We start from the raw sequence: 13297 nt of genomic DNA on the forward strand, positions 1-13297 counted from the left end.
AAAATGCAAAGAAATATAAAAGAGCCAGCCTGTCTCTCTCCCGGTCTCCCCTCTCCCTCCTCTGTTCTGAACTGAAGGTTTCGTTTGAAAGTGCTGAGTTGCTCCCATCTCCTACTCTGAGCCCACAGGCACGTTTTTTTGGCTTTCTTTTCTGCCAGGACATTTCCAGGAAATTCACCACTGCTTCTTGCTTGTATTAGAAACGTGTGAAGGAATTAGTTTGAAAAGTCCATGCAACGTCTAGTTTCTCCCTCTGCTCTTTCTCACTCCCTCCCTCCGTCTCCCTCCTCTCTCTTTCTCTTCCCCCCACCCTTCCTCCCCCTCCCCTCACAGGGCCGCAGGAAAAGAAGAATATCGGCTTCGACTGCCATCTTTTGGGGATTTGGAAAAACGACTCGGTAGGAAGCGGAGGGAGGCGGAGGAGCAGAGGGTGGGAGGGAAACCCCCTTATTATCCTGTGTTGGAACTGGCTCCCTTAATCTGATGCTTAAATATTTGATGTGGAAAAATTACCCATAAAATTAGTTACTAACAATTTCAAATTGAAATCACTTATCGAATTATAAACGCATTAAAGCTGTATGGATGGTATTAGGAGTTCCTCGGGAGGCAGCGGTGTCTCCTTGCGGCGCGCCCCCGTCGGCGAGTTTCGCCCCGGGGAGAGGCACTCCCGCGGAGCCCGGGGAGGGGTGGGCAGGGCGGATCGAGCGCCCCGGTCCCCACCGGACGCCGAGCAGGCAGCCGGGCCCCGTCTCGGCTCCGGCTCGCTGGGCTGGCGAGGGGAGAAGAGGGAGGGGAAGGAGCGGCGAGGGGAGGCTCGAACCTGGGGGCAGAGGCGCCTACCCGGAAACTTCGCAGTGAAGTCGAGATTCGGAAAAGAAAAAACAGCCCTATCCGCCCCCTCCTGACAGCGTCTCCCGCGAGGCGCGCAGACTTTGCGCTCAGCATTGGCTGCTGTGTGCAGCGCTCCCTCCCCCCACCCCCAGACGGCGAGGGGGGACGGGGGCAGATGCTTGTGGCCCCAGGCTAGGCTGGGCTCCGCGCCCCGAGAGAAAATCACGCAGGCCGTGGCGACAGCTGCGTGGCGTCCTGGCCAGGACACGGCTGCCCTGGCCTCCTGTGATGCACCAAATCCTGGCCTGGGCCCCGCTGCTTGGGCGCACAGGTCGCTACCCAGGGCCCAGAGCGCCCGGCGGGGCGGCTGCGGCACTTCCAGAAGCCTCCTCCTTCCTCCTCCTCCCTCCCCACACGACCTGACAGTCCAGTCGAAGGGGGCTGCTGATTTGTCTCTGGAGAGAAGGCGACCTTGGAAAGGCACCTACTAGAGGGACGATGGGCCCCCTTCCCTCAGAACCGCTTGGGGGTGCTTTGTAACGGACTAGAGACCCCTGGCCGAGCTCTGCTCCAGGATCCCACAGGCGCTCTGGGGACGAGACTCTGAGAGCTTGGGGCCCAGAAGGCACTTGGGACCTGGGCAGAGTCCACCAGGAGCCCCAGCCGGGGAGCCGTGGACAGCGCCTCCAGGCCTCAGGCAGGCGCTCCTGGGAATCATTGGAAAACCGCTGCAAACTTTCCCCTGCCTTTCGGATCCCAGCAGGCCCTCGGCCCCAGCGAAGGCAAGAGAAACGTGACTTGGTGCAAAGCTCCAGCGCAGGCGCTTGGACACCGGGTGGAGCGGCGAGGAATTGGGTAGTGGGGCGCCCTGTCTGGCCGGGTATTTCCTCTGGTCTTAACTCCCTTCTCCCTTGCCCCCCCCCCCCCACACACACACACACACTTGGCTGTTAGGAGGGCTGGCAACACTCAGGGTGGCCAGGTGCGGAGTCCACGTGAGGCTGGCCATCCCAGGGCCCTGGAAAGGGTGGTGAGGGAGGGACAGTGGGGACTCGCCCCTCGAAGGTGGCGACTGGTGGCTGAGAGCGGGTGTGGGTTCCCTTTTTGGCCCGATCTGCCCGCCAGCACCTCAGTAACATCCTCTCCCAAGGCGGAGCTGAAAGGAAACACAAACAATATACTGAGCAACCACTTCCCCACGTTAGAGCGTTCAAGAGTCTTTGCTCTAAAAAGGGGTACAACTGGGGTCTCGGTGGGGACAGGAGGGGCATTTTAGGGTCTTGGATCTGGTGGGGCCCCGCTCAGGGGTCGTCCCTGCCCGCTCTGCCTCCTGCCCGGGGGAGCTCAGCCCACCGCCGGGAAACGCGGGCGGAGAAGCCCAGGAGAAAAGGGATTTAGTTTTAAGCCAGTCTCCCATCGATCAGGTCGGTAATGCTCACCCCTGCCCACTCGCAGACACACTCACCTCTACCCTAAAACATTAAGTTCATTCCCCGAGCCATGATTTTAATCTCCAGGCGGAAACCGAGTCCCTGGACCTCGCCGGATAGGGAAGCAGTGAATAAAGTCACCTGCTCGCGTGCCCGGCCGGCCCACTCCTCCCGGTGGGGGCCTCGGGCGGCCCGGCACCTGGCGCAGGGGCCCCTCGCTCCACGCTGGAGCGTGCCCGGCAGGGGTCAGGGACCCCGTGTCTGCTTTCTGCGCGCCGGCGACCTTGTGCCAGGGTGGGATCGCGCGCTGGCTTTCCTCCTCCCTCCCTTCTGCATCGCTTCTGCCGCCCTCCTCCCGGGCACCTCGGCGCTCTCTTCCTCCTCCCTCCCCCCAAAGTGGCGCGTTCCCCTTCTCTCCCAGGCCGTTTCAGGCTCCCCCCCTCCTCCCACTGCCGCAGGTCCGGCTCAGCAGTCCCAGGAACCCATCGCCTTTCGCTCCCGCCTACCATCCTGGACGTGGGTGGGTAGGATCGCTCAGAGAGGCCCTTTGGAAGCCACTTGCGGAGGGCACCCTGGGTCTTTAAACAGCCCATTCCTGGATCCTGGGGGCGATCCCGCGCCCATTGATAATGCTATCTCAAATCAACCCAGCAAAGCGGCAAACACCCCTCGCGGCCGCCCGCTCCCCATCCCCAACCCCACTCCCCTACCCCCGCCTCCGCCCCCGCCCCCGGCTTGGCCACGAGCAGCGTCTGGCACCGCGGGGAGATGGAGGCGAGCCACGCGCCCCCGTCCTGTCCTTGCTGGCCGACCCACGAGGCGCCAGCTTGTTGTGAAGACTCAGTTTCCACCAGACAGTCGTGAAAGCGGGGGAAACACAGCGCAGGGCGGTGTAAACCCACGTTCCTGCAACCCCCACGCCGCCCCAACCTGATTTTCAAGACGTGCATTTGCAGGTAGCCCCACACTGTGAAGGGCCAGCTTTGTGTGTTATCTGGTGGGGGTGGGGAGGCCAGAGGAGGCGGCGCCCCCCACCCCCGCTCCAGGCTTTAGTGTCTGAAATAACGAAATGCCTGTGTGGCAGCTGCTGCTAGAGCCAAAACTAACTCTTTGGAAGACGGAAAAGAGTGAGAGGCAAAGAAAGACTGTTCATTTTTTTTCCTTTGGTGCCGTTTGGGATGTCATCTGTTTCCTTGGCGACTGTGTTCAGCCCCCGGAGCCCCTGGGCTCCTGGATTGTTAGGGGGGAAAAAGCATGCTATTTCTGCACCGTCATTTATCACTGTCACCGCATAATGATTCCCCTTGCAGCCCCTTATTGATGTTTGTAATTGCATTATCTCATAAAGGAGGATGATCAATGAAACCGAGCCGTGCATTCTGGGGTCAGAGGAAGCCAAAGTACTGTTTGTTCCCTTTAATACAACAAGTACTCATTATCTTTAGGTCTGCATTCAAAAAATGATCTGATCTGGGGCTGACCCTGTCGGACACCCCAACACTTTTTAAAACGCGGTTTGTGTAACCTTTTGCTTAAATGCTAAATCAAGTACCTGTCTTGCATTTCAACGAAACAGGGTGCTAAAGCGGAGCGGGAAAGGCGTTTCTTCTTTTCTTTTCTTCTTTCTTCCCCCCCCCCACCCCCCAGGGGTGCAATCGTCTGAAGATGCACCCGATTTTTACATTGCAACTGTCTAGTGATATCATGTAGAAAAAGCAACTCCTAAGACAAGAGACCCAAGTTATCTGATAGATGAAAAAATTGGGGGTGAGGGGAAAAGCTATCTGGGAGCATTTAACAAGGTCGGTACTGAAAGATCAGAATAAAACCACATCCGGTTTAATTAATAAGAGCTATAAACTGAAATAATTCCCCATGATTCTGCCCTTGCTTCTCCCTTTTATAGAGTCATATCTCTTCGGCTTAGATAAATGACTTTTGTGCCTGTTCGATTCTCACAACAACAATAACTAAATCAGTTGCACACTCTGTATCTAAAACTGGCTACAAACTCCAGCAAATAAAAAGAAGTTCATTTGTCTATTAAACGCAAGTATTTAGTTGAGCAGAAATGTCCCCGTAACACTGGACGGAGTTCATGTAATCCCATGAAAATCAAGTCATCTTGTTGCAGTGAAGTAAGTGAGAAAATAAAAAAGGAGGAAAGGTCCAAGTGTAATTTTAAACTAAATGCATTATTGGACTGTCAAAGTGAAACGTGGTTGTGTGGCTGGGATGGAGGGAGCGGACACCAACTTCGCTCACATTTAACTGAAAGGTTTTAGAAGGGAAACAAGTAACCCAGGTTTGGCTATCATTTTAATTTGTGGAAAGAGGAGAAATAGAGACAATTCTAATTCATCATTTCAATAAATTGGGGTGAAACCCCTTCAAAGTCAAAATTAAGCAAACAGTTATTTTGAACACTGCAAGGCTGTGTATAACCAAAAAGAAGTTTTCAATCTTCTGAAGGTAAATTCTTCCATGTTAATAAGACGACCAGAAAAGGGAAAAGAAAGAAAAGATTGAGCCTAGGTGTTTATTTTTAAAGTTCTAGAAATAATTTCTAAATTAACAATAGGCATCAGTATTTTAAATAAAAAGATTTAAATGAAAAACCTTTATCATACGAGAAAATAAGTAGCTAATCAATTAGAGTGTGTTCCGATATTTGACACCTTAACATAAAACCATAAGTTGAATGATAACAAAAGGCTACAATATTCCCATTTGGAAAACTAACTTTAGGAGGAAAGCTAAAAAAAGTTTAACTGTGTCAAACCATCATTTAATTTTTCTCTAGAAGGCAGATTCTTATAGGGAGTGGTATTTCCTAGGAATCTTGTCAAATCACTTTACAATAATATATGTTTTGTATTTAAATATTCTGTTACTTTCCTTCTTTGAAAATGCTCAAACTGAAATGGATATACAGCCAGCATATATTTCCTATAAATATAAATGGTATCTTAACATAAAATATTAAAGGAAAAATAAAACTTTGGGCTTTGTCAGTTGAGATATAATTTTTTAGCAGAATACTCTGCTTTTCAAAACACACAAATAAAACCCCTCGATTTTAACCAATCAACACATCTTTCTCTTATTTGGTTGGGGATCTGGCATCCTGTACGTTTTCTATTTTTAATATTTAGTGTTATAGCCCACAGTTAAAATAATGAAAAATTAGTCTCGTTTCAGAAATTATTTATTTATGGAACGAACATGATTAAAACATAAACACACACGCAAACTGCAGCTGCAACAGAAAAAAAAACTTGATTTACGGTTATTAAATCTTTGATCGCCATGTTAATGTTTCTTTTTCTACCTTTCATTTGCATTTTAATCTATCGAATCTTTACAATTTTGCTGCCTCCTATTTCAATGATTGATTACAGTTCCGAAATAAGAAAAACCCAGCCTAGCTTTTCTTTTCCTTTTCTTTCTTCGCTTTCTCGCCACCCCCCCCCCCCTTCCCTCTGGGTAGATTTCTGAAACTTTCTCTCAATGCTAATGTAGACAGGACAAATTAATTCTCCTCTTTTAAATGTCAAAGATATAAATAAAAAATGTTTTCGGTCCCAAACGTGAATATTTTCCCAGCCGCTTGTTTTCCAGTCGTAAAAGATCATCTCAGCAAAACGCAATTAACAGTGAAACACACACACACACACACACACACACACACGCACACACACTGCGTGGATTTTTTAAAGGACGCGTTAGTGAGTTAAAGAAAGGTGATAAGTTCATTGTCCCTTCGCCATCAGTAGCTTGGCCGGCTTCGTTCCCTCTCACACACTCAGAGATTTGGTCCTGAGTTCTATCTGTGATCTAAGTCACACAAACAAACAAAAACAAGCCTGGTGGGGGCTTGTGCTGAAGTTGGTTTCTGGAGAGGAGCTCCATAAAGACAAAAGGGGAAGCGCCGCAGGTCTGTTTGTTTTCTTTGCAGGCTGACTACCTCTTTGCCCCCTCCCCCTCCCCCAGCCCTCCCCGCACTCCCTCCCCGGATTTCTACCGCTCCTCGGAGAAGATGGTCATTTGCTGACCGCTTTGCCCACACGCATCACTTTTCGCGCTGGCGTGCCAGCAACTGTGGCGCTGGGTTTGGGAGGCGCCGGCCAGAGACTGGCTGGGCTCAATCTCCCAGCGGGGCTGAGGGTCCCTGGGGCCCTAAAAGCCTCCAGCCCCAAACAGATCGCGCCTCCCTCCAGGCTGGGAATCGGCCGGGATGCGAGCCGGGTACCTAGCTATGGCGCGGAGGGGGTGAGCCCTCGGTGTGAGAGCCAGGCCGGTGGGCGTGCGCGCAGGCTCTCCCGCCGCCCGCGGGGCTGGGAACCTGAAAGGTGCTCCTTCACCCCCGCCCACCGCGGTGTCCGCTCCCCGGGGCCGAGCCCCCTCGGGGGACTTTTAACGCCCGAAGACACAGAGGAGCCAGCAGTGAAGCGAGAACCGACTTCTCAGGCGGGTCCAGGCGGCTGGCGCCCGGGTCCGCTTGTAGCGCGAGGTGCCTGTGCGGAGGGCGAGGGGGAGAAGGCGGAGGGATGGGACCCCAACTCCAAAATCCGAACTGGGTCAAACACACCATCCAGAGTAAGGGTGAGGGCTGGAGAGGCAGATCTAGCTCCGGCATCGTCTCTCAAATGAGACCCTTGACTCAGTGCGCACCCACGGGCATGCGGGCCATGGGAGCACAACCCATCTTCTCGGGGGCCCTGTCACCAGGAGTCTGCATTGCCCTCTTTCTCCTAGAGGCCCGGTGGGTGGCTGCCGCGAGGGGGTGGGGGGGCGATCTGCATTCACGTAGACGCACAAGGCGGTTAAAATGAGGAGGTGGGGTGGGGGAAAGATATTTGATCCCGGCCAACCCTTTGTCTTGAAGCAGATTAGGCAGCCTGGAAATAGGAGGAAAAACAGAGTCTAGACAGGAAAACTTATTGTGTTCACCAAATATAAAAATGAACCCAGCGCCTGGGTACCTCAAGGGGTGAAGATAGATCCTTGTAGACAAGCGGGAAGACAAGACTGGGGAGATTTAAAGTGAAAGAAACGGCAGATTATTAAGAAAGTAATAGTATGGTGTCCCATACACTCCAGTTTTATTGTTGGGTAGTAACTACCCGGTTTATTTATTGCCAGGGCTATATAATAGAGATAATGACCACAAACTCAAGATAAATATTTAGGCGCCCTGCCGGACTATTCTTTTTTATTTAAGACAGCGAGCCTGAAAGGTGAGCCTTATCGCCTCCCCTCCTCGAAGATCCGTCTTGCTTTCCACCATATTATAAGCATGACATGCAAATAAATAAGTGCTGCTGGGCTGTGTGGGTAGGCCTGCGGGATTTATTTCAGGTGAGAGAGGAACATACACGGAATATGAATTTCCACAGGAGCTGCGGAGTGATTCCTTCCCTCTCCTTCTCGGCCGCCCTCTCCTCCTGGTCCCCCACCCCCTTTCTGTGGGAGCAGAGAGCGTCCCCTGATAAAAAACATTAATGTGTCATGTCTCAACTCCCTGTTCCTTGACATATAGGTCTGGGGAGGGATGAGAGGCAATGAAAAATGCAAAATGCGTCCCCCAAGTAGGCTGACTTGCTGGGACTGCTTAAAGAGATTCCTGCCGACAAAGGGAAGGGTGAGCTGTAATTATGACTTCCAGTAGGGGGGCAGTATGAGAAGTATGTTAATATCATTTTGAAATTTGCAAAGCGGTGCAAAAAGTTTGCTGTCCCGGATCTGGTACTGGCCCTCACCCGCTGAATAGATCCCAAGGGGAACCTCCTGGCTTTGGGGACCTGCCTGCCTTGCTTGGCCCTCAGTTTCTCTCCCCGGAGCCTGGTGAACAATAGTCAGGTGATGGAATTACAGATGACCTTGCTGGTTGGCTGCCAAGGTCAGGAAGGAGCTGGCGGCCTCAGGTGTTGGCTCCATCTGACGCAATGGCTGCAGTAATAGTCACCTGGCTGGCCTTGAACAAGGCGGCCACGGAGAGCTTCTCTCTCCCCACCTGCTTCCTGCCAGGACTCGGGCAGATCTGGAGCCTGACAAGACGAAGTCAGCATCCTCTTCGGATACTCTTTTTCTTCCTCATTTTTTGGGTAATATTCAGACATATAGGCGTTTCAATCTCACAATAGCCACTTATATTCAGAAGGTCCTTTGATCTCTGTTTAGCCAAAAAACAAACAAAGAAAAAAAATCTACACCTAACAGTGAATTTCGATAGAGAGAGAGAGAAGAGACAGACCCGGGGGTGAGGCAGAAAGGTGTGGAGGGGAGATAGAGACCACGAGGCAGCCAGAAGTGGAAGGGGCGGGGGAGGGATTGAGAGAGCAGAGAGCGAGCTGCCAGATGGGAGAGAAGAGGCCGTCCTGTAATTTGCTGGCTTGTGTAAGGGATGATATTATGAGGCTGAGAACCAGAGGAGTCCTCGTCAATCTTTTACAATATTGGTGTCATTCAAGCACAACTTTATCTTTGAACCAGAATATCTGTTTCAATGATTTCCATAAGCACATAAATTATCATCTTCAGAGCCTTCAATATTTCTCTCGGTACTTTATTAAGTGTTATTGCAGAGGCCATTTATGAAGTGAATGATTCAACTTTTAATCTTCTGAACATTAAAGTGTATTCCACTGAGTTCCCTTCTCCAAATAATCTAAAATAACAAAAAGGAACTAAGCTCATTACATGAAAAAGTGACAAGCATTTTACTCCGAGCCTGGCAAGTTGCCTTGCTCACTTCAAAGGATGATAAACTAATTGTTTCCAGAGTTTATAAGTAATTAAGCTATTATTCGGAGAATTTATGTAACAGTTTTATTCACAATAGAACTTTCTAGTTAAAATGGCCAAAGACAAGTCTTAAAAAAGACCAAGATTTTAATAATTAAAAAGATCTGCCCTTATTGTTAATAGTGAAAACTATTTTTTATTTTTAAAAGCATTGGAAAATGTAAACAAATACAGTTTTCTCCTGTTAGGTGGAGGTCATTATATATAATTAATGCTGAAAGGAAAATGAACATGTAATGGCTTCCAAAGATTAAAACATCTGTAACTATCAAGTCAAGTTTTAAAAAGTTAATATTCTTTTAAAAACCACCCAGCTCTAGTCCTCTAATAATGGCAAGTAGGAATATATGTATATAGTGTTCTTTTAAAATTATATATGGAAAATTAAAAACTTAAAATAATTTTATCATTTTAAATCAAATTTTGGTGCCTGGACATGAAGAATGAATGCCAAGTAATGAATGCTAAGTCTTTGAATTTCTCTGATTTTGCAACAGAGAAATGTACTTATTCACCCTTATATTAAAATAAAGAGAATATTTTAAAAATCTTTTCAAAAATATTATATTCAAATAAACCTTTCTGTATTTCAACTCATGTTTGTCATTTAAAAAATAGTTAGGTTTGATCTAACGGAAACAATATTCACTAAAGGACAAAGACTTTTAAAGGAAGTGACAAACTATTTTGTAAATTTCAGCAAAATATGACACTAGTTTATAGACATATTATTTGTAAATGCAACAATTTACTATTTTAATGTTTTTTTCATCAAGATCAACTCTGTTTTTGTTTTTAGAAAAAAACTGTTTCATTGTCACATGAATAATTTAAAAACTTAGAATTTTTCCTATTAGAAGGAAACATCTTTGAATAATAATAGTGGGATATAAAAGTGAAAACCAAGGGAATGACTGTAAGATCTTACTTGAAGTAAAATAGGCTTTTTGGACGTTGTTTGCAAAAACTGGAGTATGTGCTTGTTCAATATATACTCCCCTCAGCACAAAAAGTGGGCATTGGCTATCCCAATCACTACAGTGGTGGAAACTCAGCATAGCAAACATTATTTAAGATCTAGCCACTTTGTTTCAAGTAAACTTCCTCCAAGGCAAGAGTCGGGAGTTTTCTGGAAATTGTATATAAAATGTTTTGTATGTTTAGGGTCATTGTTGTTTTGTGGAATCTGTAAACTGTGGCAAAATAGATCCGTCATTGTGTCACACTGTCCGATTCAATGTTTGCTGTGCTATGTTTTCTTTATTCCAATAGACTTTTATTAAAAACAAAAACTAAAGCCCCCTCGTTAGCAGTAACACAATCCCAATTGCCCAACACTGTGCGATAATTGACCTTCCGGACACCAGGAACACTTGGATTCACTTTAGGACACTTAGCTGTTTAAAGTGACTTCATTATAAAAAGACAATGGTGACTTTGTTGCAACTGGCACCTGCAGTATTTCCCATCACACACGGGCCATACCTTGCCAAGACAGTCACTACCATGAATCACACTAGAACAAGGAGATATGCTGTTATGATTATGAAGGAATGGATTCTTTTTGCACATCCTTTCACAGTCTTAGGGGTTAGAAGCCTGTTTTCTGGTTTCCTTGGATAAAATATTGTCATATTAAAGTGTATGTTGAAGTTGAATGGCTAAGGATCTTATGGTACGTTGAATTCAAGGTGTCCATAATAATACAGTCCAGACAGAGAAGTACTGGTGCTCCTTATCTATGCTCGCGCTGAAAGGGTCCTCTAGTGACAGGCTTAGTAGTGGGGGGCAGGGAGGGGGGTGAGGCAGGGTGAGGGGGGGCACTAAGTCAGTGCCCAGACTTCCAGGCACTCTGTTAAGTAATCCTGACTCTACTGCTAGAACAGGATGTAATTTATCTTCCATGAATCTTTTCCCTAATCTCTAAATGATATTCATATATTTCTGTTTTGCAAATCACTTCGCATTGCAGGACGTGGTAGGGAATTGCTTTAGATTCAATTGAATATCATAATGAACTCCCTCTCTCAAAGAGTTCCGGATTTTTTCCAGACGACTCCTGACTCCTAAGGGAATATTTCTCTGTCCTCAAAATTCTAAGGGTCTTAGAATTCTGAGGTGCTCTCCTTTGACTTTCCCTGCCTGGCTGCCAGAAGTAAAATGACAGCGTCTTATTGTTCCAAAGCATTTTCTGAGAGCAATTAATACCTTTATTGATTAAATTGCTTCACTGAAATAAAAGGTGACTTTTCCACCAATGGCTGGACTGTGATCCAGCAACTGAAAAACACCGTGTCATACTCCAAGGAGACGAGGAAAGCCCAACTGCTACAGCATCGCCCCTCTCATGAAGAAAAAAAATCCATAGATTTACTAGTTTTCATTTAAATTCCGTGTTTTTCTAGTCTGGAGCATGCCTTCAATCTTCATATATCTAGCATATTACAGCAAATCCTTTTTAAGCCTGAAAAAATTCCGTGTGTGTGCATTTTAAAATCGTGACCACCTACTGTGTCCGGAGCAGTGAGCAGAACAGGGGGAGGGGGGTGCTGAGATGAACAGCACATTGGCTTTGCCCTCAAGAGCTCATTGATGGTGAAGCTCATAGAAAACCCCACAATCTCAACCCAAAGCAGTATACACAGGTGCTTCAGCCAAGGACCTGGAGGAAGGCAGCCCCCAAAAGCCCTTGTGAAGGGCTGAGGTGAGGAGCAGTAGAGATCAGGACATGGGTTTTATATCTGAGTGCAGCCAACAAAGCAGAAGCCACTCTGAATGTATAGGAGGGCAAGGATTTAATGCAGGGAGTTGGTTACACGGTGGACAAAAGAGGCTGTGAAGGCAACCAGGTGGCAACCCAGAGCTGAGTGCTCGCAGGAAGAAGTTGTTGCCCCAGGTAGACTGGAGGGACAGAGGGAGAAGGAATCAGACCCCAGGGTCCAGGGTCCAGGGTCCAGGATCACCTGGTAGACATGTAACCAGGGCAGGCATGTCTAGTGGGAGCTGGAGCTGTGGAGGAAATGAGAAAGGGAAACATAATTCTGGAGTCTTTTCTTTCACTTTACAATCTGTCACCAGTACCTCCTTTGGGGCAAAGCCAACAAGAAGCCAGCAGCCACAGAGCCTGGGAGGTACAAGGCCAGCCCTTCTGGATGTAGAGTAGAGCGAGGGACAGCTTTGAAGGCAAACAGTTCCAGGAGCAACAGGGCTTCTGGGCAGATGTCACCCTCCAACAGCCTTCTTATTTTATTTTTCCAAATAAAGAGCATTATTGTTCAAGGAGAAAGATGTTCCAGGCAAGAGCACTTGAATTGGGAGAGAAAGTGACTTAGAAAATGGGGAGTTTGCCAGGGTGGCCAGAGTGAAAGGGCAGGAGAGGGACACTGTAGGACATGAGTTGACAATCATAACAGCTAACGGCGTGGAATAACCAGTGACTTTTGCAACAGCTCGACTTGCTAGCAATCATTAATGCGCAGGGTAATGGCAATGGTTGGGGCTAACACCACAAAAATAGAGATATAGTCAGGTCTCCATACAGCGGCAGTGCTGCCATCAGCAGCGGGCATTTCTGCAAAGAAACACAAGCAGCCTCCGTCTACCTTCAGTTAACTCCCACTGCTATTTGAATCAGCCACAGAGCCAGTGAGGGTATGGATCCAGTCATTCTCATGAACAAGTTGGACATCGTTCATTAATCCCAAGGAGACATCCTTGTGGCCAGTTTGGTGTTCAGTGGGCTAAATCAAAGATTTGCTCTACTCCCGCGTCATAAAAATAGCCCAATTCATAACCTTACAGATGTCAACCTCATGAATGACAGCTTGAAGGAGATGGAACTAAGACAAGGAAGCTAAGAAGACAGTGAAGAGGCTGCTGTGATCACAGTGGGGACGGAGGGTCAGAGTGATGAATGAGAGAAGATACTTAGGAGACAGGAGGCTGGTATGGATGTGGGGGTCTGGGGGCTGAGGTATGCTAGTAGATGAAAACAATGGCATTGGTTTCTGGTTTGGAAAGTAGGGCAGATTGTGGTTCCATTTGCTGGGACCATAACTTTAGAAGAAGGGGCACAGTAGAGAGAAAGATGATACCTTTGTTCCAGATATTTTGGGCTTAAGACACTCACCAAGATAGGCGTGCTCACCAGGAGGATGAAGACACTGCATTTTAGTAGAGAGGTCTGGGATGGAGATAAAAATTTGAGGAGCCACTGGAGTAGATGA

This window comes from Myotis yumanensis, unplaced genomic scaffold (genome assembly GCF_028538775.1).
Source record: "Myotis yumanensis isolate MYYU_CA2020_CCGP unplaced genomic scaffold, mMyoYum1.0.hap1 SCAF_11, whole genome shotgun sequence".
NCBI classification, from domain to species: domain Eukaryota; kingdom Metazoa; phylum Chordata; class Mammalia; order Chiroptera; family Vespertilionidae; genus Myotis; species Myotis yumanensis.